The sequence below is a fragment of the Ctenopharyngodon idella genome, chromosome 12 (genome assembly GCF_019924925.1).
Source record: "Ctenopharyngodon idella isolate HZGC_01 chromosome 12, HZGC01, whole genome shotgun sequence".
Classification (NCBI taxonomy): domain Eukaryota; kingdom Metazoa; phylum Chordata; class Actinopteri; order Cypriniformes; family Xenocyprididae; genus Ctenopharyngodon; species Ctenopharyngodon idella.
In genome coordinates, this window is record NC_067231.1 from 7,708,386 (window position 1) to 7,726,754 (window position 18,369).

Consider the following 18,369-nt stretch of genomic DNA (forward strand, 5'->3'; position numbering starts at 1 on the left):
TAGGGTTTGGTTAACTAAGTTATCCTCTAAAAATGTTCTTTTAGAGATGAAGTTTACCCTCTGTTTAGGCAGGGAAGATTAGCATTACATGCTAATATTGGTATCCTCTGCTTAGGCAGGGAAGATTAGCATTACATGCTAATATTGGCATCCTTTGTTCAGGCAGGGAAGATTAGCATTACGTGCTAATATTGGTATCCCCTGTTTAGGCAGGGAAGATTAGCATTACATGCTAATATTGGTATCCTTTGCTCAGGCAGGGAAGATTGGCATCACGTGCTAATATTGGTTTATCCTCTGTAAAGTTAGGGAAGTTTTATCCTCTGCTTTATAAGGGAGGGTTGTTTATCCTCTGTTTAATCAGGGAAGGTGGTGTGTTTAACAGAATAGTCATTCTCTACTTTGCTAGAGAAGAAGGTTCATCCTCTGTTAATTCAGGGAAGGTTACAACTGTTACAGTGTGTAAGCAAGTTGGTTCTACTCTGCTATTCAGAGAAGTTTTAGTGTTTTGATTGTGTGGTAACAAAGAAACTCACAAAATGTTTAGAAAGAATGCTAGACTGATCCCTACAACTGAAAAAGGCGGTCTCGCGACTCCTTTGTGGTCAGATAGCGAATTCAAATCACAGTTAGGAGTGCAAATGAACCTAATAGTCACTGAGAAGGTTAGACAAGAACTCACTCAGAAATATGAGATCCATCCAGACAAGACTTGGTCTGTAGATGAGTGTAAAAAGGTACTAGGAGCATGTATTCGCAAGAACAATGTGAAAGGCATTATCTGCTGCCACAGAGAATTTGGTTTAGCGCTAGCTACACAACAGTCTCAGCGTAACTCAGAGCTAGAGGAACAGAACAAAGAGCTCCGTGCTAGAGTATCTTCTTTGACTAAGAAATTGAACCGCTACAAAGCTGCAGCAAAAAATGATGTGGATGAAGTTAGTCAGTCTGATAACAATTATCCCGACTTACAAGCTTTCTTTGAAAAAGATGTAGCTGTCCAATCAGTAACTGATGTGCCCATAGATTCAGTGAAGGTATGTGGTGCTAGGAGAAGATCTCAGGGAATTGAGGAAATTGAAAGTGTTCCTCCAAACTCTTCTGTTGTCCAAGTACAAACTGTTGCCAAGGCGCTAAGACCTAAAGATATAGAGAGACTATCCCAGAGCTTACCCTCAGCACGCACAAATTTTTCTGAATTTAGAAGTGCATTAATAAGCAAAATGCGTCTCTATGACATGTCGTTAACAGAAGTCACACAGCTGATGTCACAAATTCTAACTGAAACTGAATTCAACAGTTTTGAGTCTGCTGTTACTTCTGAACTACAACATGTCAGTAAAGGCGATTTGAGAGAAGGTGTTTTGAAAATTATAAAGAATATCATGGGACCCAAAATAGACTGGTCCAGAATCACTAACTGTATGCAAAGGAAAGAAGAAACTGTGAGTGAATACACTGAAAGGTTTTGTCAGTCAGCTGTGACTTACAGTGGAATAGTTGATGATTCTGAAAGTGTGCTAGAAGACAAGGGACCCTTAGTCCGCATCTGGTCAGATGGCCTTTTAGTCGAGTACAGAAAAGCCTTGCCATTCCTAGATCTAACTTGGTCGAACAAAACCATCAGAAGTAACCTAGACAGCTTAGCTACATGGGAAAGAGATGCTGATGTTAAGGCAAAAGTGAGAGTAGTAGCAGCTACGTTTAGCACAACGAATCAAGACAATAGATGGCCTAAAAAAAGAAGGCAAATGCTACTACTGTGAAAAATCAGGTCACTGGGAGAAAGAGTGTAGGAAGAAGTTGCAAGATAGTAAAAGAAATACTAGGCATAACTCTGCTCCTTCTCAGCCCGCCTACAACCCTGAAGTAGTTCCGCCAAGGTACACTGAAACTTTAGGACAGCTTGCTCAGGCTCTTCTAAAAGCACAACAAGAACAGGAAAAAAACTAATTGTTGGGGCTGTGAGTAGCTACCTTTCCCCTGTAATCCATCACAATGACAAAAGAATTTTTGTGAAAGGTAGCATACAAGAGAAAGAGATTGACTTTTTGCTTGATACAGGTGCAGAAATTACAGTAATTCCTACAAAATTGGCTGAAGGTTTAAACATCCCATACAAGAAAACTAAACTTTGTTTAACTGGTGTAATAGGTGAAGATTCTGTTTTGTATGAAACTCCGTCCATAGAGGTACAGTTAGGCCCAAAGACTCTGACTACAAAATTGCTATGTGCTCCATTAAATACAGGTGCAATTCTAGGCATGGATCTACTGAGACAAGTACATCTAACTTTAGACCTGTCCTCAGAATCTGCTAGCATAAAAATTTCCTCAGCACAAATTTCTACTAATAATGCAACCACTCCTGAGTATGCTTTCTTACAGAATCATCCAATTTGGGCTAAAGACAAGGATGATTGTGGGTTTTTGACAGGTGTAGAACCAGTCAAATTGACAGGAACTCCACCTCCTGTTACCAAACAATATCCAATCAATAAGGAAGCTATACAGGGAATCAAACCTATTGTAGAAAAATTGCTAAAGCAAGGAGTGCTAGTTAAGACTAACAGTCCCTGTAACTCACCCATATGGCCCATCAAGAAATCCAATGGGACATGGAGACTCACCATAGACTACAGAATAGCCAATAAACATATTGATAAAATCACCCCTCTAGTAGCAGATCCATCTACAATTTGTAATGGTTTACCATTAGATTGTAAGGTTTTTTCAGTAATTGATATGTCTAATGGATTCTTTTCTGTACCATTGCACTCTGACAGCCAGACATGGTTGGCTTTCACAGTTGACTATGAGCAATACCAGTGGACACGGTTACCACAGGGATTTCAGAATTCCCCAACGATATACCATCAGGCTGTCAGACGTGATTTGTGTGACCCAGAATGTCCAGTCAAACAGTCCACTATGATTCAATATGTCGATGATATTTTGATTGCTTCTACAGATCACGAGGTACATCAAACTGAATTGGCAGCATTGTTGGACTATTTACAGAAAAGAGGACACAAATGCAGCTTTCATAAAGCTCAAATTGCTAAAAACCAAGTCACATTTCTGGGTCAAACAATTGGTGCAGGAAATAGATCCATTACACAGGATCGAGCTGCTTCAGTCAAAGCCATACCGCCGCCTACTAACATTAAAACACTCCGATCATTTTTAGGAACAGCAGGTTACTGTAGACCTTGGATTGAAGACTATGCCTCGATTGCTCAGCCTCTCTATGACTTGTTGAAAGGCCAGGTTAAAGATTCCGATACTGTTTGTATGGAAGAAATTCATCTCAAAGCTTTCAATGATTTGAAGAGAGCACTATGTCAAGCACCAGCATTAGGAATTGCACAATCTGATAGGCCCTTTGTGCTTTATGTCCATGAACACTTAGGCTTTATGACTGCATGTCTAATGCAAGATCATGGGGGCAGTTTACGCCCCATTCATTACTATTCTGGTAAACTTGACATAGTCGCTCAAGGGATGGGCCCATGTCTTAGAGCAGTGCAGGCAGTTCATCTAGCTCTTCAGGCTTCATCAGGAATGGTGTTAGGACAGACGGTAAATGTAAGATGCCCTCATGCAGTGTCCGCACTAATGAATCAAGCAAAAGTCACTTCTGTCACCTCCTCTCGTTGGGGAAACTGGTTAACAACTCTCACAGCCCCGAACATTGTTTTACAGCGTGCGCCAGTCACGAACCCATCCTCATGTATGATGTCTGCAATGACTGAAGTTGTGTTAGAGGATGAAGGAGAAATGACTCACGATTGTGTTACACTCACGTATACAGCTACGAGTGAAATAAAAGAAACTCCTATAGAGAATGCAGAATTGGAGTTGTTTGTTGATGGTTCAGCTCAAGTCATTAATGGTAACAGACGAGCAGGCTATGCAGTTACTTCCATCACTGAAGTGGTAGCTTCAGGTCGGCTTCCAGATCATTTTTCAGCTCAAGCTGCAGAACTAGTAGCCTTAACTAGAGCATGCACGCTAGCTTCAGGATCGGTTGCAAATATCTACACTGATTCCAGGTATTCTTTTGGGATAGCTCATGATTTCGGTGTCATTTGGCAAAGTAGACAGTTCCTAACTTCTGCTGGATCCCCCATTAAGCATGCTGGATTAGTGAAAGATCTAATGTTTGCCATGAAACTTCCAAAAAAATTAGCGGTGATCAAAGTGAAAGCACATCTCACAACTAATACTATGGAAGCTAAAGGTAATGCTCTTGCTGATGTAGCTGCTAAACAGGCTTGTTCCTATACAACTGTACAAGTGTGTTCAGGTAGTATAGCACAGAAGACAATTCTGCCTCCTGACTCAATAATTGATCTGTACAAAGACGTTCCTCTATATGAAGCATGGATATGGTTAGACAAAGGAGCCACAGTGGATTCATCTGGCTGCTGGACCAAAGAGGGGAAGTATGTCGCTCCCGAATCACTACTGCCATATTTGGCTCAACAAATACACAATTTGGGTCACAGTGGTCCAGCAACGATGAATCACAGGTTCTCAAATCAATGGTGGAATCCAAAATTCAGAAATGTAGCCACCGAAACAGTCAAAAGATGTGTTACATGTCAGAAAAATAATGATGTGCCAGCAACAGCTACAGCAGCAGCACATACCCCAGCTCCACCAGGACCATTTCGTCACCTGCAAGTTGATTATATATCATTGCCTCCTTGTAAGGGAAAAACTGATGTTTTGGTAGTATTAGACAAGTTCTCAAGATGGATAGAAGCTTATCCAACAGGGCGTGCTACAGCTGCACATACTGCTAAATGTCTTGTCACTGATTTCATTCCCAGATGGGGATTACCAGATTACATTGACTCAGATCAAGGTACACACTTCACAGGACAGGTAGTCAAGGAAGTGTCTAAAATGTTGAAAATTAAGTGGAATCTTCACTGCCCCTACAGGCCACAAGCATCAGGACAGGTTGAGAGAGCGAACAAAACAATCAAAACCAGGCTAAGCAAAATGCATCAGGAAGGAGTACCATGGGTCGAGGCACTGCCAGCGGTACTGTGTAGTATGAGAGCGTCACCTAACAGATCAGTAGGACTGAGCCCTCATGAGATTATTACAGGACGCCCAATGCAGATGCCAGGTGTGATGGATCTTAGAAATGCTGATGTACACATTGCCTCAGATGCTCTGATCACTTACTGTGAAAACCTCACAAAGGCAGTACAGAGTGCCAGAGAAAGAGTTGAGTCATGTTGGCAGACTCCACTAGAAGGTGGACACACGATCATCCCAGGTCAGTGGGTCATGATAAAGTCATTCAGAAACAAGCCATTAGAGCCTAAGTGGCATGGACCACATCAAGTGATGTTGATTACAGCAGCTGCAGTGTTGTGTCAGGGAAGGAAAACCTGGACTCATGTGTCACATTGTAAAGTTGTTCCCCCACCTACAGGGATAGGATAGGACACACGGACCAGTGAGGAGCCCGGGAAAGAACCGAATGCAACAGGCTTCGGGGGCCAATCCTGCGGTGAAGATTACCTCATAGGCCTTCCCCCACCCACTAGTCCATCCTTACCTCACTGTTCTTTAGGTGTCGCAGGAATTAAGAAATAGGGAAAGAAGGAACAACAATAGCAGACTCAGATTGAACAGAGGATACAACCCTAGCGTTTGCAGTCTTTTACAACAAATACTGCTCTGTTGTCTTTTGTTTTCTTTCTTACTCTGTGCAGATACCACTTGATGGCTGTCCCAAGACCCATACGCACCGACCTCCTCACCTACGTATGAAGCCACAACCTCTAAAAGAAAACTAGACTCACTACCGAGCCTACGGAAGAAAAATTAAATACACAACGCAGAGAATCACATACGGGAACTTCAGTCATCCATCGACATGATCAAGATTGCCGTACTAGTCATCATCATGGACGTCGCACAAAGTGTAGACTCCAGAAACAACATATTCTTAGAGCTGATGAATATGTCAAGAAACGCCTTGTTTGCTGGAAAGAACATTTGCATGCCACATCCACCTTCGGTAGGAGCAGGAATTCCATGGGTAGCACACCCTATTTCTGACTGTGATACCTGCACTCTATTGGGTGTTCTCACTAATGGAATTTTTAACAAAAGCACATGTCATGATGTGACTACTCCTCCAGCCTCGCCATGTTGCATTCCAGGTTCAAGGTCCTGCAATTTGACGTCAACCACACCTGTTATGACAGACTTACTCTTACCAATGACATTTAGTTGGTGTGTTGAATATCTATCCTCAGATTCTAAAGACTTGGGAAAAATTCCCAGTGCTGCATGCAGTTTCATAATTAAAATGGGAATGTCACTGAAGACAGAAATTTCATCATCCACACGACAAAAGAATGAGGATGTGGAAGTATGTATTAGGCAGACTCGCTCATTATCTAAGCTATTTAATGTGAACCAATGGTGCAGGATCCCCCCCCCAACCGGCATGTTTTGGCTATGTGGAACCTCAATATATAGTGTACTTCCGGTCAAGTTTAATGGCAGGTGCACCTTAGTCTATGCCCTACCTGCAGTCAGAGAAAACTTGAAATCCACTCCAGTCCTAATAACAGAAGATACCACCTTTAAAAATTCCCCACATCTACATAATTCAGCTCCTACCACAAACAACGAAGATGGCTGCATTCCAGGACTCACTTGTGCACAAACATGGTGGTCAAGAACTCTTGGAGCATTAATCCCGTCTTATGGTGTCATGCAGGCCCTTGATCAAGTCAGAAGCTTATCGAATTCTGTACAGAAACTGGCCAATGATACGGCTTTGGCCCTGGGTAACATCACGGACACTCTCGCTTCACACAAGATAATGATCTTACAGAACAGAGTGGCCTTGGATTACATTCTTGCAACGCAAGGGGGAGCATGCACCATTATCGGACCTGAGTACTGTACCGGGTTAATGGATCCAACAGAGAACTTGAACAAAATCCAACAAGACATTCTTGATCTTTCAGCAAAATTACACCAGATGACTGAAGACAACTCTTCATGGTTTGGAAACCTGTTAGGTAAACCCTGGCTGTGGATCAAGGAAATAGCAATTCTGCTATTGTTTTTCCTACTGGTGTACTATCTGTGCGTCCACAGTATCAAGTGTTTCATCCAACAAATGACCCACGTCCATAACAAGGAAATGACTGTTCCAACCAGAAAAGACTATTACCCGTAATAACGACAAGGGCCCTAGCTGCATGTTTGTTTCTGTGTCAACATGCCATTCGTCACTAAAGACAATCAACACAGAGCAAGTGTTATGTGCCTGTAACGATCATAGGTTACAAGAATGAAACTTTTAAGTGTCTAAATTTGTATTTTGTGAGAGTTATTAGAACTCTCAAAGGGGGAACTGTGGGATTACAAATTTGTACTATGTTATATCTAGGTTCCAATGTAATAGTATATGAACTGAAAACTTTCTATACATTGTGTTTTACATTCTGAGGTAAAGATAATGACATTCTAAGGAGATCAAGGCAGGCAGCCCAGGTGTCTGTGAAATTCACACACTTCCTAACCATTTGGCAGAACAAGCTCAAAGCACAGCTGTGCCTTTGTCTCTATGATAATGTAAAGGTATGGGCAGTACTGCCAGACTGATTGGATTAGCACCTATGCATTTGAATGACACCGTTATGTTGATTAGATCATGGCTGGGAAATGTAGGGAATGGGCTGATTCCTGCACTGCATTTGCATGCTTTGTTTAGATTGTCTCCACCTCTACTCTATGTATCCCTCCCCCTTGAATGTATATGAACTACCAAGTACACTGCCTTAGTTAGACTTGGATGACTACAGCGACCCACAGCACGTTTCTCAATAAAGAGTAACTTCTGCTTAAAAGATATCCCAACGTCTCCTGGTCTCTGCTTCGACGAGGAAAAAGTTTCCTACACTGCTATGCCTGAGAAAAAAGACCGGAGAAGTGACACTGCATGCTCCCGCTCTCTTCCTTGGCCGCACTCGACGGGCTTCAGAGCCTCAGCGAAGCTCCACGGCCGACTTTTTCTCTATTGCTGGGCAGAATGGGGTCCACGAAGAGAGCCCCCTCAGGGTAGCGTGGCCGAGGGGTCTAAGGCGCTGGATTTAGGCTCCAGTCTCTTCGGGGGCGTGGGTTCGAATCCCACCGCTGCCAGCTGTGGTTTTAAAGAGGGCCAGACAGCTTAAGCGTGCTCCGACGAGGCGCAAAAGTGCTGGGAATCGAAGAAAACCTTTGGCAACAGCCAGGGCCTTCAGGGACTTGCAAGTCGGGCAGGATGCGTCAGTTTCTCCCACAACGATTGTCTGATTACTAAGGCGGGGTGACTCATTCCTACTCCTGGGCCCCGCCCGTCGTACGTGGGTTACTAAATAACCGAGATTTGATCGTTTGCACTTTGAGTCAATCCCTGCATTGTTAACTTACAATTACAATAATAACACTTTAAAAATGAATTTGAATATAATAGTAATGCACAGTCTACGATAATGGAAGCAGCCAACTTGACTCACTGATAGTTTTTCGTGAAGTGACAACTACCTCGTGATTTTGAGTTGACCTGCGACACAGCTGGCTGCCATTTTGGAGTAAGGCCCGAAGGCTTTGCTTAGCTGATTCAGGTGTGTTTGATCAGAGATGGAAACTGCAGCCTGCAGGGAGGGGGTTGGCCTCCAGGAGTGCAACTGCGCACCCCTGTATTTAGGAGGCCTTTCCGCCTGTCGAGGAGCTCCTCAAAGGCACGTAGGAATTTCAACGGATGTACTTGTGGCGAAGCGCGACATAATAAAGAATAAATACATGAATGTAGGCGGAAAATGGCCCATGGAAGGTGTTCTCACATGGTAGCGTGGCCGAGCGGTCTAAGGCGCTGGATTAAGGCTCCAGTCTCTTCGGGGGCGTGGGTTCGAATCCCACCGCTGCCAAGACAGGCTTTTAGAAGGCTCTTGTGGCTGCTATGCCTGAGCAAAAAGACTGGAGAAGTGACACTGCATGCTCCCGCTCTCTTCCTTGGAAGCACTCGACGGGCTTCAGAGCCTCAGCGAAGCTCCACGGCCGACTTTTTCTCTATTGCTGGGCAGAATGGGGTCCACGAAGAGAGCCCCCGCAGGGTAGCGTGGCCGAGGGGTCTAAGGCGCTGGATTTAGGCTCCAGTCTCTTCGGGGGCGTGGGTTCGAATCCCACCGCTGCCAGCTGTGGTTTTAAAGAGGGCCAGACAGCTTAAGCGTGCTCCGAAAAGGCGCAAAAGTGCTGGGAATCGAAGAAAACGCTTGGCAACAGCCAGGGCCTTCAGGGACTTGCAAGTCGGGCAGGATGCGTCAGTTTCTCCCACAACGATTGTCTGATTACTAAGGCCGGGTGACTCATTCCTACTCCTGGGCCCCGCCCGTCGTACGTGGGTTACTAAATAACCGAGATTTGATCGTTTGCACTTTGAGTCAATCCCTGCATTGTTAACTTACAATTACAATAATAACACTTTAAAAATGAATTTGAATATAATAGTAATGCACAGTCTACGATAATGGAAGCAGCCAACTTGACTCACTGATAGTTTTTCGTGAAGTGACAACTACCTCGTGATTTTGAGTTGACCTGCGACACAGCTGGCTGCCATTTTGGAGTAAGGCCCGAAGGCATTGCTTAGCTGATTCAGGTGTGTTTGATCAGAGATGGAAACTGCAGCCTGCAGGTAGGGGGTTGGCCTCCAGGAGTGCAACTGCGCACCCCTGTATTTAGGAGGCCTTTCCGCCTGTCGAGGAGCTCCTCATAGGCACGTAGGAATTTCAACGGATGTACTTGTGGCGAAGCGCGACATAATAAAGAATAAATACATGAATGTAGGCGGAAAATGGCCCATGGAAGGTGCTCTCACATGGTAGCGTGGCCGAGCGGTCTAAGGCGCTGGATTAAGGCTCCAGTCTCTTCGGGGGCGTGGGTTCGAATCCCACCGCTGCCAAGACAGGCTTTTAGAAGGCTCTTGTGGCTGCTATGCCTGAGAAAAAAGACAGGAGAAGTGACACTGCATGCTCCCGCTCTCTTCCTTGGCCGCACTCGACGGGCTTCAGAGCCTCAGCGAAGCTCCACGGCCGACTTTTTCTCTATTGCTGGGCAGAATGGGGTCCACGAAGAGAGCCCCCGCAGGGTAGCGTGGCCGAGGGGTCTAAGGCGCTGGATTTAGGCTCCAGTCTCTTCGGGGGCGTGGGTTCGAATCCCACCGCTGCCAGCTGTGGTTTTAAAGAGGGCCAGACAGCTTAAGCGTGCTCCGACAAGGCGCAAAAGTGCTGGGAATCGAAGAAAACCTTTGGCAACAGCCAGGGCCTTCAGGGACTTGCAAGTCGGGCAGGATGCGTCAGTTTCTCCCACAACGATTGTCTGATTACTAAGGCGGGGTGACTCATTCCTACTCCTGGGCCCCGCCCTTGGTACGTGGGTTACTAAATAACCGAGATTTGATCGTTTGCACTTTGAGTCAATCCCTGCATTGTTAACTTACAATTACAATAATAACACTTTAAAAATGAATTTGAATATAATAGTAATGCACAGTCTACGATAATGGAAGCAGCCAACTTGACTCACTGATAGTTTTTCGTGAAGTGACAACTACCTCGTGATTTTGAGTTGACCTGCGACACAGCTGGCTGCCATTTTGGAGTAAGGCCCGAAGGCTTTGCTTAGCTGATTCAGGTGTGTTTTAATCAGAGATGGAAACTGCAGCCTGCAGGGAGGGGGTTGGCCTCCAGGAGTGCATCTGCGCACCCCTGTATTTAGGAGGCCTTTCCGCCTGTCGAGGAGCTCCTCAAAGGCACGTAGGAATTTCAACGGATGTACTTGTGGCGAAGCGCGACATAATAAAGAATAAATACATGAATGTAGGCGGAAAATGGCCCATGGAAGGTGTTCTCACATGGTAGCGTGGCCGAGCGGTCTAAGGCGCTGGATTAAGGCTCCAGTCTCTTCGGGGGCGTGGGTTCGAATCCCACCGCTGCCAAGACAGGCTTTTAGAAGGCTCTTGTGGCTGCTATGCCTGAGCAAAAAGACTGGAGAAGTGACACTGCATGCTCCCGCTCTCTTCCTTGGCCGCACTCGACGGGCTTCAGAGCCTCAGCGAAGCTCCACGGCCGACTTTTTCTCTATTGCTGGGCAGAATGGGGTCCACGAAGAGAGCCCCCGCAGGGTAGCGTGGCCGAGGGGTCTAAGGCGCTGGATTTAGGCTCCAGTCTCTTCGGGGGCGTGGGTTCGAATCCCACCGCTGCCAGCTGTGGTTTTAAAGAGGGCCAGACAGCTTAAGCGTGCTCCGACAAGGCGCAAAAGTGCTGGGAATCGAAGAAAACCTTTGGCAACAGCCAGGGCCTTCAGGGACTTGCAAGTCGGGCAGGATGCGTCAGTTTCTCCCACAACGATTGTCTGATTACTAAGGCGGGGTGACTCATTCCTACTCCTGGGCCCCGCCCTTGGTACGTGGGTTACTAAATAACCGAGATTTGATCGTTTGCACTTTGAGTCAATCCCTGCATTGTTAACTTACAATTACAATAATAACACTTTAAAAATGAATTTGAATATAATAGTAATGCACAGTCTACGATAATGGAAGCAGCCAACTTGACTCACTGATAGTTTTTCGTGAAGTGACAACTACCTCGTGATTTTGAGTTGACCTGCGACACAGCTGGCTGCCATTTTGGAGTAAGGCCCGAAGGCTTTGCTTAGCTGATTCAGGTGTGTTTTAATCAGAGATGGAAACTGCAGCCTGCAGGGAGGGGGTTGGCCTCCAGGAGTGCATCTGCGCACCCCTGTATTTAGGAGGCCTTTCCGCCTGTCGAGGAGCTCCTCAAAGGCACGTAGGAATTTCAACGGATGTACTTGTGGCGAAGCGCGACATAATAAAGAATAAATACATGAATGTAGGCGGAAAATGGCCCATGGAAGGTGTTCTCACATGGTAGCGTGGCCGAGCGGTCTAAGGCGCTGGATTAAGGCTCCAGTCTCTTCGGGGGCGTGGGTTCGAATCCCACCGCTGCCAAGACAGGCTTTTAGAAGGCTCTTGTGGCTGCTATGCCTGAGCAAAAAGACTGGAGAAGTGACACTGCATGCTCCCGCTCTCTTCCTTGGCCGCACTCGACGGGCTTCAGAGCCTCAGCGAAGCTCCACGGCCGACTTTTTCTCTATTGCTGGGCAGAATGGGGTCCACGAAGAGAGCCCCCGCAGGGTAGCGTGGCCGAGGGGTCTAAGGCGCTGGATTTAGGCTCCAGTCTCTTCGGGGGCGTGGGTTCGAATCCCACCGCTGCCAGCTGTGGTTTTAAAGAGGGCCAGACAGCTTAAGCGTGCTCCGACAAGGCGCAAAAGTGCTGGGAATCGAAGAAAACCTTTGGCAACAGCCAGGGCCTTCAGGGACTTGCAAGTCGGGCAGGATGCGTCAGTTTCTCCCACAACGATTGTCTGATTACTAAGGCGGGGTGACTCATTCCTACTCCTGGGCCCCGCCCTTGGTACGTGGGTTACTAAATAACCGAGATTTGATCGTTTGCACTTTGAGTCAATCCCCGCATTGTTAACTTACAATTACAATAATAACACTTTAAAAATGAATTTGAATATAATAGTAATGCACAGTCTACGATAATGGAAGCAGCCAACTTGACTCACTGATAGTTTTTCGTGAAGTGACAACTACCTCGTGATTTTGAGTTGACCTGCGACACAGCTGGCTGCCATTTTGGAGTAAGGCCCGAAGGCTTTGCTTAGCTGATTCAGGTGTGTTTGATCAGAGATGGAAACTGCAGCCTGCAGGGAGGGGGTTGGCCTCCAGGAGTGCAACTGCACACCCCTGTATTTAGGAGGCCTTTCCGCCTGTCGAGGAGCTCCTCAAAGGCACGTAGGAATTTCAACGGATGTACTTGTGGCGAAGCGCGACATAATAAAGAATAAATACATGAATGTAGGCGGAAAATGGCCCATGGAAGGTGTTCTCACATGGTAGCGTGGCCGAGCGGTCTAAGGCGCTGGATTAAGGCTCCAGTCTCTTCGTGGGCGTGGGTTCGAATCCTACTGCTGCCAAGACAGGCTTTTAGACGGCTCTTGTGGCTGCTATGCCTGAGCAAATAGACTGTAGAAGTGGCACTGCATGCTCCCACTCTCTTCCTTGGCCGCACTCGACGGGCTTCAGAGCCTCAGCGAAGCTCCACGGCCGACGTTTTCTCTATTGCTGGGCAGAATGGGGCCCACGAAGAGAGCCCCCGCAGGGTAGCGTGGCCGAGGGGTCTAAGGCGCTGGATTTAGGCTCCAGTCTCTTCGGGGGCGTGTGTTTGAATCCCACCGCTGCCAAGACAGGCTTTTAGAAGGCTCTTTTGGCTGCTATGCCTGAGCAAAAAAAACTGGAGAAGTGACACTGCATGCTCCCGCTCTGTTCCTTGGGCCCCGCAGGGTAGCGTGGCCGAGGGGTCATGCAAGTCGGGCAGTATTAGTGTTTGCAACCAAGAGTGTTTTTTGAAAACCGGAACCGTGCAAGATTTCTAAATTATGGTTCTTTTGTGATGGGTGGGTAACGTGCGGGGAGCGTATTCTTTAATAGAGATGTCTCTCTTCATGAATACTATAGCAATGAATTCACTGAAAAGCCCTCGCACTACTCATATACATCAGATATATAGCAAGAGAGAGAGAGATAACTGCACAAAGCTGCACGATTAATCTTTAAAAGATCACGTTCTCGATTTCTTCACCCACATGATCTAATTCCTAAATGATAAAGATACGCCCGTGTAGGTTATATTAAATCTTTGACAAAAATAAAATCATGACATTCAAATCTGTGTTCTCTCTTTTGTTAATCTAGAGAGAGCAGTTGTCGTGTTTAGATATAAACAGCTTCATAAGCAATCTTTTCAAACACACAGTATTATTATTTCTGTGTTACAAATATTCCAATTATCACAGAAGTATACAAAAGTTTATTATTCAGATAGAAACGCTGATGTTACCGATCAAAATAGAATAAATCACCTACTGAAAATGACTGGACTTCAAATAACGATTGTATCGATTGCATTGTTAGGTCACTAGGTGGCAACAAATTTCTGTTTAAAATGTATCTATCACTGAATCATTCTTTCAGAAACAAGTCTTTATGAATGCAACTTAAAAAAATATTCTGTTTCACCTGTCTGGATCTTACATGTGTGTTCAAGCATCTTATTTGTGTTGAATTTGTGATAACACTTTACAATAAGGTTCATTTGTTATGAACTAACCATTAATAATACATTTGTTACTTTATTTGTTGGTCCTTGTTAATGTTAGTTAATAAAAATGCAGCTGTTCATATTGTTCATGTTAGTTTACAGTGCATTAACTAATGTTAACAAATACAAGTCTTGATTTTAATAATGTATTAGTAAATGTTGAAATTAACATTCACAAAGATTAAATGCTGTAGAAATGCAGTTCATTATTAGTTCATGTTAATGTAGTTAACTCATGTTAACTAATGAACCTTATTGTAAAGTGTTAACGAATTTGTTGAGATTAGCAGTCTGTTACATTCATTGGTAACACTTTACAATAATGTTCATTAGTTAATGTATTATCTAACATGAACTAACCATGAGCAATACATTTGTTACTGTATTTATTAATCTTTGTTAACCTTAGTTCATGAAAATAGAGTTGTTCATTGTTTGCTCATGTTAGTTCACAGTGCATTAATTAATGTTAACAAGATTTTAATAATGTATTAGTAAATGTTGAAATTAATATTAACAAAGATTAATAAATGCTGTACAAGTGCAGTTCATTATTAGTTCATGTTAACTAATGTAGTTAACTAATGTTAACTAATGAACCTTATTGTAAAGTGTTACCAATTCATTTTACAAGAATAATAATAACAAAACAAAATAATAATAATAAAAAAAACTGTGTGAGTTGAGTATTGTGCATTTTTCCCCTTACTACTATTTTTATTGGTTGTTTAATTATTTTAATAAAACAGGAATCGGAGCCGGAATCGTTAGGCAGAACCGGAATCGGAACCGGAAATTTTCTTATGATTCCCAACCCTAGGCAGGATGCGTCAATTCAGGAGAGTGACTGCTTACCACTTTATTAAGGAGGCCATTCATCTGTCGAGTTGCTCATACAGTGAAATACAACAATTAGGTTTAAAAAAAAGTTTATTTTTATTTCACTACTGAAAAGTGATCTCACAGGATATGAAATGCACTAGAAAAGAAAATTTCAAATTCCAATCAAAAGAATATGAAATCAGTATGTGACAATAGTTCAGGTCTAATGTCAATAACAACACAGTAAACAGTAAATAAATATATAAAACAGTAACATATTATGTACATTCTTTGTTATGAAAAGGAATTTTGGTACAGGAGGAAGCATCTTAAATTCACACAGATTAATGACTTTTTTTAAATAAGTTATATGTAAGTTTTGTTCATGACCAAGAGAGGGAGCCCCAAGTTTGCTTTTATGTATGTGGAATTATGCTTTTGTGCAGACTGGAGAATGTGACTGATTTCACAGTGTAGTTAAAAAAACTGCCTTTGAAGTGTGTGTTGCTATTAGAAGTAACAGGTAAATGTAACAAATAAAATAATAAAACATATAGGGAAAGAAAAAAAAGGGAGTGGTCAGTTCTTGTCATGGCGGTTGTGAGAAGAAATATGACTTTTATCCGGACTGACAGAGGGATTATATTAACACGACGGTCCTGACCGCAGCAGGGACATGCCAAGATCCATCTATGAATCTGTGCTGCATGTTATTCTAAACAAGTGGATGAATATGGTGTGAGGACTCATGGAGGGTTAACATTCTGAAGACAACATTTAAAGTAAACTCTACTTTCTTTTACCAGCCAAGATGTTGAGAATAATCTAAAAATAGAAGAAAAACATTCAAACATTCAGTTTGTAACTCAGTGTATGTTTGAAAACTATCGAAAACAGAATTATAGATAGAAAATATCTATGCAAAGAAACTTTCACAGGATTTTCATGCACATTTCCATTACAGCATGCCCATTATTACATGTTAATATTTTTATCTAAATCATTGTATGCCTTTTTCTTTCTCGTCCCTAATTACCTACGCATTTTTAGAACATGCATGGGGTATCTCAGTAACCTTTAGGAACCTGAGCTCCACCCTGCCACTTCTTTGTTTGCCTTTCTGAAACCATCATGGGAAAGTGTTCCCCTTATGCTGAAAGGTCAACAGGATCAAATTGTCTTTACTTCCTTTTTACACTCCAGCAGATTTGTACAATGGAGGTATGGTTGTAGAATTTATAAATGATAGATATGATAGATGTGCGAGGTTTGGGTAATAATTTTTAAAGCACAAAGTAAATTTAAGGCAAAAAAAATAATAGCACTGTTTTTTAATAGCACTGTTTACTAGTTCAGTTTAAAAGGATTTAATGCCTTTTTGAACACCAGCAACAACATTTGAGGGGGATCATACTGTTTTGCAAAAATGTAACCAATACATTCTATGCATTATTATAAGTTCTGTCTACCAGCAATGTGCATGCTTTATTTATCATTAGTATATAACGTTGCATGACATTACTTATATTTTGTGAATTAAGCAGGATGCAGAAAATAGATTCACTAAGATTTACTGTTAACATCTGCTTGTCAGTCTTTCAGTCAACTGTCAGATCCATCATTCAACAAAGCAAAAAAGGATTTCATATAATAATGAAATTTAAATTTTATTGTAAAGGTCTTGTTCTTGTACTTTCTGGGTTCGATGGCTCAAGGAAAGATATAACTGACATTTTTTAAAATTATGAAATAGCCTCACTTTAAATCAGTGCCAAACTATGTTGGTAACTAATTTTAATTCTGTAATCTGTCATATTTACAAGTGAAACTTAGCATGAACAGTACTAAAGTGGGACACATTTAGAAATGTTACATTTCCTTGCATTTTTTAAATTATGATCCAAACACCAAATAAACTGATATTGTACTGTTATGTCCTCACTCCAGTCTAGGTTTGGGGGAGGAATAACAGATAAAAACATTAAAAAAAAAAAAATTGCAAAGACTTGACTTTTGTATCTCCTGACCCAGAAGAAGACGCTAACTCATCAGTTCCAAACAAAAATTAGATATTTATTTACAATTCTCAACAAAGAATGGAAGCAAAAATAATGCTTCAGGAGGGGTCTGTCACAGTCACCTTCTCCGCACTACATTTCCCACAATCCACTCACCTGCAATTAGTCGGCCATCACCACTCCTTCCACAGCTCATCTCCTGATTACTGATCACCAGCACCTGCACACCCTCATCAACTCACCCTATATCTGCAGTCACCATCCTCACCCTAGTTGTCTGGTCTTGTCTATGACAAGCTCCATGACCCTACCTGTTACTCACCTGAGCGACTTACCTGTGTATCCGGATCTGTCTTCTATCATCTGTCTGTCATTCCCTTGCTGTTCCCCTTCGTCATCAGCCTTGATCCTGTTCATCAGTCCTCATCACCTGCACCAGAAACACCGTGTTACTATCAGCGAAGTCTTCAATCAACTATCAACAGTTCATATCCTTACCTGTTGCATTCCCGCTCTGTTCTCCCCTAACCTAATAATAAAGACTCTGTTTGCACTTACCTTGTCTGTCCTCTTCTGTGTGTGCATGATAGGGGCAAGGCCAAAGCAACAAACAAAAATGTCCACTATTTGGTTTGGAGTGGTACTATCTAATCTTTCTTTTTAAAAAAAAAGTCAAAATAAACAACAAAAATCTTCCTTTGCTCCATGAGAAAATGGTAAGAAAAAAGAAACTAGTGTCCACCTCCCTACTACTTCCAAATGAGAAAGTACAAACAATAGCATCAACAAAAGGTTACAACTAAAAGAAAAGATTTAAGTAGAAAACTAATTGCTAGCACAAAAGCTACAGTATGGGGAAGTATGGGGCTTTCTACTTACTCCCGGATCTCTAATCCGAATGGGCCACCAGGAAATGACAGCCATCTGATGTTCATTATCTATTAACAGAGAGTGGGAGGACAAGAGACAGAGAGAGAGAGCGAGAGACGATAAACACACTTTTTATTTTTCATCATATTATAAAAACATTTTTATAATTGATAACATTTAATAACAATGAATAATATAATTTTAGTTCAATATTAATTCCATCAAATTTCAACAATACCATTTAAACACTAATTTATCATCATCATTCACAGAATTGCATTCATACACCACTTCCTTTTAAAGATTAGCATATCATTGTTCATTTTATAAAATTCATTCTCTATTTTAACTCTAGATTCCACCAAGGCTTTAAACAATTCT

The 18,369-nt window shown here is 42.8% G+C and overlaps 1 protein-coding gene and 11 non-coding genes across 12 annotated transcripts in view; all 12 read left to right on the forward strand.

The window, feature by feature from the left end:
- Window positions 1-18,369, forward strand: part of lrrc3ca (leucine rich repeat containing 3Ca) — a 55,844-nt gene that overhangs the window by 19,015 nt on the left and 18,460 nt on the right. The gene's annotated exons all lie outside the window — the stretch shown is intronic.
- trnal-uag (transfer RNA leucine (anticodon UAG)) lies at window positions 8,108-8,189 on the forward strand. The gene has a single exon. It is a non-coding gene; the product is annotated as a tRNA-Leu (tRNA).
- Window positions 8,875-8,956, forward strand: trnal-aag (transfer RNA leucine (anticodon AAG)). Its single transcript has one exon. It is a non-coding gene; the product is annotated as a tRNA-Leu (tRNA).
- Window positions 9,142-9,223, forward strand: trnal-uag (transfer RNA leucine (anticodon UAG)). The gene has a single exon. It is a non-coding gene; the product is annotated as a tRNA-Leu (tRNA).
- trnal-aag (transfer RNA leucine (anticodon AAG)) lies at window positions 9,909-9,990 on the forward strand. Its single transcript has one exon. It is a non-coding gene; the product is annotated as a tRNA-Leu (tRNA).
- On the forward strand, window positions 10,176-10,257 carry trnal-uag (transfer RNA leucine (anticodon UAG)). The gene has a single exon. It is a non-coding gene; the product is annotated as a tRNA-Leu (tRNA).
- trnal-aag (transfer RNA leucine (anticodon AAG)) lies at window positions 10,944-11,025 on the forward strand. The gene has a single exon. It is a non-coding gene; the product is annotated as a tRNA-Leu (tRNA).
- On the forward strand, window positions 11,211-11,292 carry trnal-uag (transfer RNA leucine (anticodon UAG)). Its single transcript has one exon. It is a non-coding gene; the product is annotated as a tRNA-Leu (tRNA).
- On the forward strand, window positions 11,979-12,060 carry trnal-aag (transfer RNA leucine (anticodon AAG)). Its single transcript has one exon. It is a non-coding gene; the product is annotated as a tRNA-Leu (tRNA).
- Window positions 12,246-12,327, forward strand: trnal-uag (transfer RNA leucine (anticodon UAG)). Its single transcript has one exon. It is a non-coding gene; the product is annotated as a tRNA-Leu (tRNA).
- Window positions 13,013-13,094, forward strand: trnal-aag (transfer RNA leucine (anticodon AAG)). Its single transcript has one exon. It is a non-coding gene; the product is annotated as a tRNA-Leu (tRNA).
- trnal-uag (transfer RNA leucine (anticodon UAG)) lies at window positions 13,280-13,361 on the forward strand. Its single transcript has one exon. It is a non-coding gene; the product is annotated as a tRNA-Leu (tRNA).